This window comes from Cryptomeria japonica, unplaced genomic scaffold (assembly GCF_030272615.1).
Source record: "Cryptomeria japonica unplaced genomic scaffold, Sugi_1.0 HiC_scaffold_24, whole genome shotgun sequence".
In the NCBI taxonomy this organism is placed as follows: Eukaryota; Viridiplantae; Streptophyta; class Pinopsida; order Cupressales; family Cupressaceae; genus Cryptomeria; species Cryptomeria japonica.
The window spans coordinates 748,906-757,500 of NW_026728846.1; the positions used below are offsets into that span (position 1 = coordinate 748,906).

Below are 8,595 nucleotides of genomic sequence, written 5' to 3' on the forward strand. Positions count from 1 at the left end.
GCACAGTGTCAACATTCGCCTTCCTGCACATGGCAGGTCATCGGACCCAAATTCCGACCTCATGAGCATACCTACTAATCGAATCGGTCATCGGACCCAACTTCCGACTTCATCCATACCGTAGGGTCTTTGAGGTTGGCGCGGTGCGCTCAACCTGGGGAGTCGACCCATCGAAGCATACACCTCCCCTATATAAGCTATTTGTCCGATTCCGACACCTGTGTAGTTTGCACCTCCGCTCAGGACATCGACCCCAACTTCCGAACTCGCCTGCAACGACCGAACCAGCGCCTTGGTGCGCACCAAAAGTGCGCACTTTTGGAGGGCACTTTTCTGCGCTCCAAAGGTGCGCACTTTTGGAGGGCACTTTTTGGAGGGCACTTTTCTGCGCTCCAAAGGTGCGCACTTTTGGAGGGCACTTTTTGGAGGGCACTTTTCTGCGCTCCAAAGGTGCGCACTTTTGGAGGGCACTTTTTGGAGGGCACTTTTCTGCGCTCCAAAGGTGCGCACTTTTGGAGGGCACTTTTTGGAGGGCACTTTTCTGCGCTCCAAAGGTGCGCACTTTTGGAGGGCACTTTTTGGAGGGCACTTTTCTGCGCTCCAAAGGTGCGCACTTTTGGAGGGCACTTTTTGGAGGGCACTTTTCTGCGCTCCAAAGGTGCGCACTTTTGGAGGGCACTTTTTGGAGGGCACTTTTCTGCGCTCCAAAGGTGCGCACTTTTGGAGGGCACTTTTTGGAGGGCACTTTTCTGCGCTCCAAAGGTGCGCACTTTTGGAGGGCACTTTTTGGAGGGCACTTTTCTGCGCTCCAAAGGTGCGCACTTTTGGAGGGCACTTTTGTGCACTCCAAAGGTGCGCACTTTTGGAGGGCACTTTTCCTGTGCTCCAAAGGTGCACACCTAGGTGAGCACCTTCGACCACACCTTGTAGCACACCAAACTCTGACTTTCGACTTCATCCGCAATGCAGGGTCTTTGAGGTTGGCGCAATGCGCACAACCAGGGGAGTCGACCCATCAAACCCAACACCTCCCCTATATAAGCTATTTGTCTGATTCTCATACATGCGTAGCCTGCAGGAGCAATTAGGACATCGACCCCAACTTTCGGCTTCTAAACGAAAACAAGGTCTTTGAGGTTGGTGTAATGCGAACAACTAGGGGAGTCAACCCATCAAACCCAACACCTCCCCTATATAAGCTATTTGTCTGATTCTCATACATGTGTAGTCTACAGGAGCAATTAGGACATCGACCCCAACTTTTGACTTCTTAACGAAAACAAGGTCTTTGAGGTTGACGTAATGCGCACAACCAGGGGAGTCGACCCATCAAACCCAACACCTCCCCTATATAAGCTATTTGTCCGATTCTCATACATGTGTAGCCTGCAGGAGCCATTAGGACATTGACCCCAACTTTTGACTTCTTAACGAAAACAAGGTCTTTGAGGTTGGCGTAATGCGCACAACCAAGGGAGTTGACCCATCAAACCCAACACCTCCCCTATATAAGCTATTTGTCTGATTCTCATACATGTGTAGCCTGCAACAACGATTAGGACATCCACCCCAACTTCTGAATTCGTCTGCGTTGACCGCACCAAAGGTGCACGCCTTGGTGCTCACCAAAATCCGACTTCCGACTTCTTCTGCTATGCGGGGTCTTTGAGGTTGGCGCAGTGCGCACAACCAGGGGAGTCAACCCACCGAATGCAACACCTCCCCTATATAAGCTATTTGTCTGATTCTCATACATGCGTAGACTGCAGCAATGATTAGGACATCCACCCCAACTTTTGACTTCTTAAACAAGACAGGGTCTTTGAAGTTGGTGCAGTGCACACAACCAGGGGAGTCGACCCATCAAACGCAACACCTCCCCTATATAAAGCTATTTGTCCGATTCTCATACGTGTAGTCTGCAGCAGCGATTAGGACATCGACCCCAACTTCCGAATTCGTTTGCATTGACCGCACCAAAGGTGCACGCCTTGGTGTGCACCCTGGAGTGCACTTTGGTGCTCACCTCGGTGCACACTTTGGTGTGCACCTCGGTGTGCACCAAAGGTGCGCACCTTGGAGCGCACCAAAGGTGTACACTTTGGAGCGCACCACATAGGGTCTTTGAGAGGTTGGCGCAGTGCGCACACCAAGGTGGGTGTTGAGGTGCGTGCCGAGGTGGGTGGGTGCTAGGGTGCGCTCCATGGTGGGTGCCAGGGTGGGTGCGTGCTAGGGTGGATTCCAAAGAGGGTCATAGGGTGGGTGCCAAGGTGGGTTGGTGATATAGTGGGTTCAAAGGTGGGTACTAGGGTGGGTTCCAAGGTGGGTCACAAGTTGGGTGCCAGGATGCGTGGGTGTTAGGTTGGGTGCCAAGGTGGGCTCCTGCGTGGGTGGGTGCTAGGGTGGGTTTCAAGGTGGACGCGAGGGCGGGTGCCAAGGTGGGTAACAAGTTGGGTGTTAGGATGGGTGAGTGCTAGAGTGGGTGCCAAGGTGGGTGGGTGCTAAGGTGGATGCCAAGGTGGTTCACAGGGTGGGTGGGTTCTAGGGTGAGTTCCAAGGTGGGTCACAGGTTCAGTGCTAGGGTGGGTGTCAAGGCGGGTGTCGAGGTGCCTGGGTGCTAGGGTGTGGATGCCAATGTGGGTCATAGGGTGGGTACTAGGGTGGGCTGCAATGTGGGTGCCAAGGTGGGTAACATGCTCGGTGGGTTCTAAATTGGGTGCCAGGGTGGGTGTGCACCCACCTTGCCCGAGGTGGGTGCCAAGGTGCCAGTGTGGGTGGGTGCTAAGGTGGATGCCAAGGTGGGTGAGAAGGTGGGTGATAGGTTGAGTGGTAGGATGGGTGGGTGCCAAGATGGGTCACAGGGTGGGTGCAAGGGTGGGTAGGTGCTAGGGTTGGTGTCAGGGTGGGTGGGTGCTAGGTTGGGTTCCAAGGTGGGTGCGAGGGTGAGTGTCAAGGTGGGTCACAGGTTAGGTGCTAGGATGGGTGAGTGCTAGGGTGCAAAGGTGCCAGGGTGGGTGCTAGGATGGGTCGATGCTAGGGTGAGTGGCAAGGTGGGTCCACAAGTGTCAAGGTGGGTGCCGAGGTGGGTGCCAAGTCGGCGACTGCTATGGTGGATGCCAAGGTGGGTCACGGGGTGGGTGCCAAGTTGCTAGGTTGGGTTCCAAGGTGGGTGCCAACGTGGGTGCTAGGGTGCGTGGGTTAAAGGGTGTGTCACAACGTGGGTGCCAGGATGGGTGCGCACCCACACTGGCCAAGACGGGTGCGGGTGCAAGGTTGGGTTCCAAGCCCGGTCACAGGCTGGGTGCTAGGATGGGTGGGTGCCAAGGTGGGCACCAGGGTGGGTGCACCCACCCTGGCCAAGGTGGGTCACGGGGTGGGTCCTAGGGTGGGTAACGGGGTGGGTACTAAGGTGCGTGCCAAGGTGGTGCCAAGGTGGGCACCAGGGTGGGTGTGCACCAACCCTAGCCAGGGTAGGTCACGGGGTGGTTGTCGGGTGTGGGCGTCAAGGAGCCAAGGGTGGGTGGCAAGTAGCCAAGTTGCGTGCCAAGGTGGGTGTCGGGGTGGGTGCCAAGGATCCAAGGTGGGGTGCCAAGGAACCAAGGGTGGGTGTCTGGGTGGGTGCCGAGGGTGGGAGCCAGGGTGGGTCCCCAAGGTGAGTGCAAAGGTGGGTGCCAGGGTCAAGGTGAGTGCCAATGTGGGTTCCAAGGTGCCAGGGTCAGGGTGAGTGCCAATGTGGGTTCAAAGGTGCTAAGTTGGTGCGAGGTTGGGTGCGAGGGTGGGTGGGTGCCAAGGTGTGCTAGGTGGAAGCCGGGTGGGTCGGCATCCCATGGGTGTCGAGTTGGGTGCCTGATGGGTGCTTCTTGTCAAGTTTTAGTCGTCGGGACTCATTTCGAGCCTTAGAGGTCGTTTCTTGTCCGGTTTGCCCTGTCTTCGACCTGGGAACCCAATTTTGGTCCTTGGGTCCCATTTTTTTTTGTCTCGCATCCCACTTTTGGCCTGTGGCCTTTTCGGGGTCGATTCTCGTTTTGGGCATCAGAGCATGTTTCTTCTCCTAAAACCCAATATTTGTTTATTAAGTCTCGGAACACATTTTTGTTCTCGTGGACCCATCATGGGTCTTGGAACGCATTTGTGGTCCTTGGGTCCCATTTTGCATCCCGAAACTTGTGTTTTGGTGCTTGATCCCTATTTTGGGTGCCCACCTTGCACCAAGTGCGCACCCGGGGCAAACCGAGCGCCTTGGTGCACCGGTGGCAAGATCGAGCGTGCACCCGAGGCGCCCCGAACATGCACCAAGGTGCACTCGGCCCACATGTGAGCGCAGGTCGTTGCGCCAGAGGTGGTGTGTGGGCACCGCGTTGCAGACGGGACACTGGCACGCACACGACGCCCCCTCCAGTGTGCACGCACGTAGGCCGGGCCGGGTGCACACCCGACGCCCTAGCAAGGTGCGCGCACCCGGGCAGGGCTCACACTTGGCGAACGGGGCGCACTTCGCGAGGGAGGGTGTGCACCTCGACGGGGGTGGGTGGGCCGGGGTGGATTCGCACGTGGGTCGCGGTTTGCTAAGTACACACTGCGACAAGCTCATAACGGGTGCGATCATACCAGCATTAGTGCACCGGATCCCATCAGAACTCCGCAGTTAAGCGCGCTTGGGCCGAGTAGTACTGGGATGGGTGACCTCCCGGGAAGTCCCGGTGTTGCACCCTTTTTTAGTTTTTTCGCCGGGCGTCGCAATGCTATTTGAATAAACCTTTTGCCCGTTTGCGTTCTCGTCGGGGCCGGGCCGGGCGGGGTGGCGCTGCCCGCACTACCGCGCTGCGCGGGGGGGCGACACCGAGCGCGCACCCGAGGCACCCCGAGCACACAGGCCACGGTGCAACCCGGGCGTTGTGCGCGCACCCCGGTGCGCCCGAGGTGCTGCGCGCGCACCCAGGTGAAATCGGTGTGCACCTCGGCCAGTGCGCGCCTCGGTCGAGTCGCGCACGTTGGCCAAGGTGCACGTGATGTTTCTTACTCTAAGGTTCCGCACCAGACGCCCGGGGACGGTGTGAGCGAAGCTGGGCGGGGGCCGGGAAGTGCGCGCGGCGGGGCAGGTGCACGCAGCTGGAGAGAGCTTTGGAGCACACTTCGGAGCGCACCAATGATGCGCTCCATTCAAAAGTTTCCTGAAAAGGCAAAAAAAGTTGAGATTATAGAATTTCCCACTTGAGAGATTGTAAAAAAAAAAATTTAAAAATGAAGGAAACGCGGGTGCCAAGGTGTGCGCAGCCCAGCCAAGGTGTGCGCACCAAGGCGCCCACCCTGGCGAAGGTGCACGCAAGGTGCGCACCCGAGGCAAACCGGACAATTAACCCAACTTTCGACTTCGCGCGCACCTTGGAGCGCACTTCGGAGCGCTCCTTGGTGCGCACCAATCTTGGGCACCTCGGAGTGCACCATGGCGCCCACCAAGGTGCGCACCCGGGGCAAACCGAGCTCCGACTTCGTGCGCACCTTGGAGCGCACGAAAGGTGCGCACCATGGCGCCCACCAAGGTGCGCAGCCCAGCCAAGGCGTGCGCATCAAGGTGCGCACCCTGGCGAAGGTGCGCACCGGGGCAAACCGAGCTCCGACTTCGTGCGCACCTTGGAGCGCACAAAAGGTGCGCAACCCAGCCAAGGTGTGCGCACCCCGGTCAAACCGAGCTCCGAATCGTGCGCACCAGAGGTGCACGCCATCGTGCGCACCTTGGAGCACACTTCGGAGCCCTCCTTGGTGCGCCGCCGATGTTGCGCACCTCGGAGCGCACCCGGGGGAAAACAATGCAATTAACCCGACTTTCGACTTCGTGGGCACCTCGGAGCGCTCTCGGGTTCGCACCTCGGAGCACACCGAGGGTGCGCACCTTTGATGCGCTGCCTTCACCAATTCCAGAAAAGGCAAGAAAACATTGAGAAGGTGTGCGCACCGAGGTGCCCACCCTGGCGAAGGTGCACGCGAGGTGCGCACCCGGGGCAAACCGGGCTCCGACTTCGTGCACGCCGCACCTTGGAGCACACTTCGGAGCGCTCCCTTGGTGCGCACCAGGGCGCGCAACCCAGCCGAGGTGCCCACCCCGGCGAAGGTGCACGCGAGGTGCGCACCCGGGGGCAAACCGGGCTCCGACTTCGTGCACGCCATGGTGCCCCACCGCGGCGAAGGTGCACGCGAGGTGCGCACCCGGGGCAAACCGGGCTCCGACTTCGTGCACGCCGCACCTTGGAGCACACTTCGGAGCGCTCCTTGGTGCGCACCATGGTGCCCACCAGGGCGCGCAACCCCCGCCGAAGGTGCACGCGAGGTGCGCACCCGGGGCAAACCGGGCTCCGACTTCGTGGCACGCCGCACCTTGGAGCACACTTCGGAGCGCTCCTTGGTGCGCACCATGGTGCCACCAGGGCGCGCAACCCCGCCGAAGGTGCACGCGAGGTGCGCACCCGGGGCAAACCGGGCTCCGACTTCGTGCACGCCATGGTGCGCACCGCGGCGAAGGTGCGCACCCGGGGCAAACCGGGCTCCGACTTCGTGCACGCCGCACCTTGGAGCACACTTCGGAGCGCTCCTTGGTGCGCACCAGGGCGCGCAACCCAGCCGAGGTGCCCACCCCGGCGAAGGTGCACGCGAGGTGCGTACCCGGGGCAAACCGGGCTCCGACTTCGTGCACGCCGCACCTTGGAGCACACTTCGGAGCGCTCCTTGGTGCGCACCATGGTGCCCACCAGGCCGCGCAACCCAGCCAAGGTGTGCGCACCAAGGTGCACGCGAGGTGCGCACCCGGGGCAAACCGGGGTCCGACTTCGTGCACGCCGCACCTTGGAGCACACATCGGGGCGCTCCCGGGTTCGCACCGGCGTTGCGCACCGTGGTGGGCACCTCGGAGCACACCAAGGTGGGCAGCGAGGTGCGCACCTTTGATGCGATGCCTTCACTAATTTCCATAAAAGGCAAAAAAAAAACGAGATTTTAAAATTTCCGTTTTGAAAGATAGTGAGAAAAAGGGAATGCTGGTGCCATCTTGAGCCCGCCCTGGTGCGCAGCCCAGCCAAGGTGTGCGCACCAAGGTGCCCACCCTGGCGAAGGTGCGCGCCCGGGCAATTAACCCAACTTCCAACTTCGCGCGCGCCAGGGTGGGAGCGCACCCAACAACCGGGCCTGGGAAGAGCCAATGCGAGAAACCCCACCAAACGCTCTGACAAAAAAAGAGGGGGCGCTCCAGTAACCCCGCTTCGGAGCGCACCCTGGGCAAACCCAGCCAAGGTGCCCACCCCGGCCAAGGTGCAGGCGAGGTGCGCACCCGGGGCAAACCGGGCTCCGACAACGTGCACGCCGCACCTTGGAGCACACTTCGTAGCGCTCCCGGGTGCGCACCTCAGAGCACACCAAGGTGGGCAGCGAGGTGCGCACCTTTGATGCGCTGCCTTCACTAATTTCCAGAAAAGGCAAAAAAAAAAGGAGATTTTAAAATTTCCGTTTTGAAAGATAGTGAAAAAAACGGAACGCGCGTGCCATCTTGAGCCCGCCCTGGTGCGCAGCCCAGGTAAGGTGCCCACCCTGGCAAAGGTGCGCACCCGGGCAATTAACCCTACTTCCGACTTCGTGCGCGCCAGGGTGGCAACCGGGCCTCGGAAGAGCCAATGCGAGAAACCCCACCAAACGCTCCGACAAAAAAAGAGGCGGCGCTCCAATAACCCCGCTTCGGAGCGCAGCCGGGGCAAACCCAGCCAAGGTGCCCACCCCGACGAAGGTGCACGCGAGGTGCGCACCCGGGGCAAACCGGGCTCCGACAACGTGCACGCAGCACCTTGGAGCACACTTCGAAGCACTCCCGGGTGCCCACCGGCGTTGCGCACCGTGGTGGGCAGCGAGGTGCGCACCTTTGATGCGCTGCCTTCACTAATTTCCAGAAAAAGGCAAAAAAAAATGAGATTTTAAAATTTCCGTTTTGAAAGATAGTGAAAAAAAAGGAACGCGGGTGCCATCTTGAGCCCGCCCTGGTGCGCAGCCCAGGCAAGGCATGCGCACCAAGGTGCCCACCCGAGGTGCACACCCGGGGCAAACCGGGCTCCGACTTCGTGCAGGCCGCACCTTGGAGCACACTTCGGAGCGCTCCTTGGTGCGCACCATGGTGCCCACCAGGGCGCGCAACCCAGCCAAGGTCTGCACACCAAGGTGCCCACCCCGGCGAAGGTGCACGCGAGGTGCGCACCCGGGGCAAACCGGGCTCCGACTTCGTGCACGCCATGGTGCCCACCGCGGCGAAGGTGCACGCGAGGTGCGCACCCGGGGCAAACCGGGCTCCGACTTCGTGCACGCCGCACCTTGGAGCACACTTCGGAGCGCTCCTTGGTGCGCACCATGGTGCCCACCAGGGCGCGCAACCCAGCCAAGGTGTGCGCACCAAGGTGCACGCGAGGTGCGCACCCGGGGCAAACCGGGGTCCGACTTCGTGCACGCCGCACCTTGGAGCACACATCGGAGCGCTCCCAGGTTCGCACCAGCGTTGCGCACCTTTGATGCGCTGCCTTCACTAATTTCCAGAAAAGGCAAAAAAAAACGAGATTTTAAAATTTC

The 8,595-nt window shown here is 60.1% G+C and overlaps 1 non-coding gene across 1 annotated transcript; it reads left to right on the forward strand.

Annotated features, from left to right (window-relative positions):
- The first annotated feature begins 4,594 nt into the window (after positions 1 to 4,594).
- On the forward strand, positions 4,595 to 4,712 carry LOC131861149 (5S ribosomal RNA). Its single transcript, XR_009360226.1, has one exon. It is a non-coding gene; the product is annotated as a 5S ribosomal RNA (ribosomal RNA).
- The last annotated feature ends 3,883 nt before the right edge of the window (positions 4,713 to 8,595 follow it).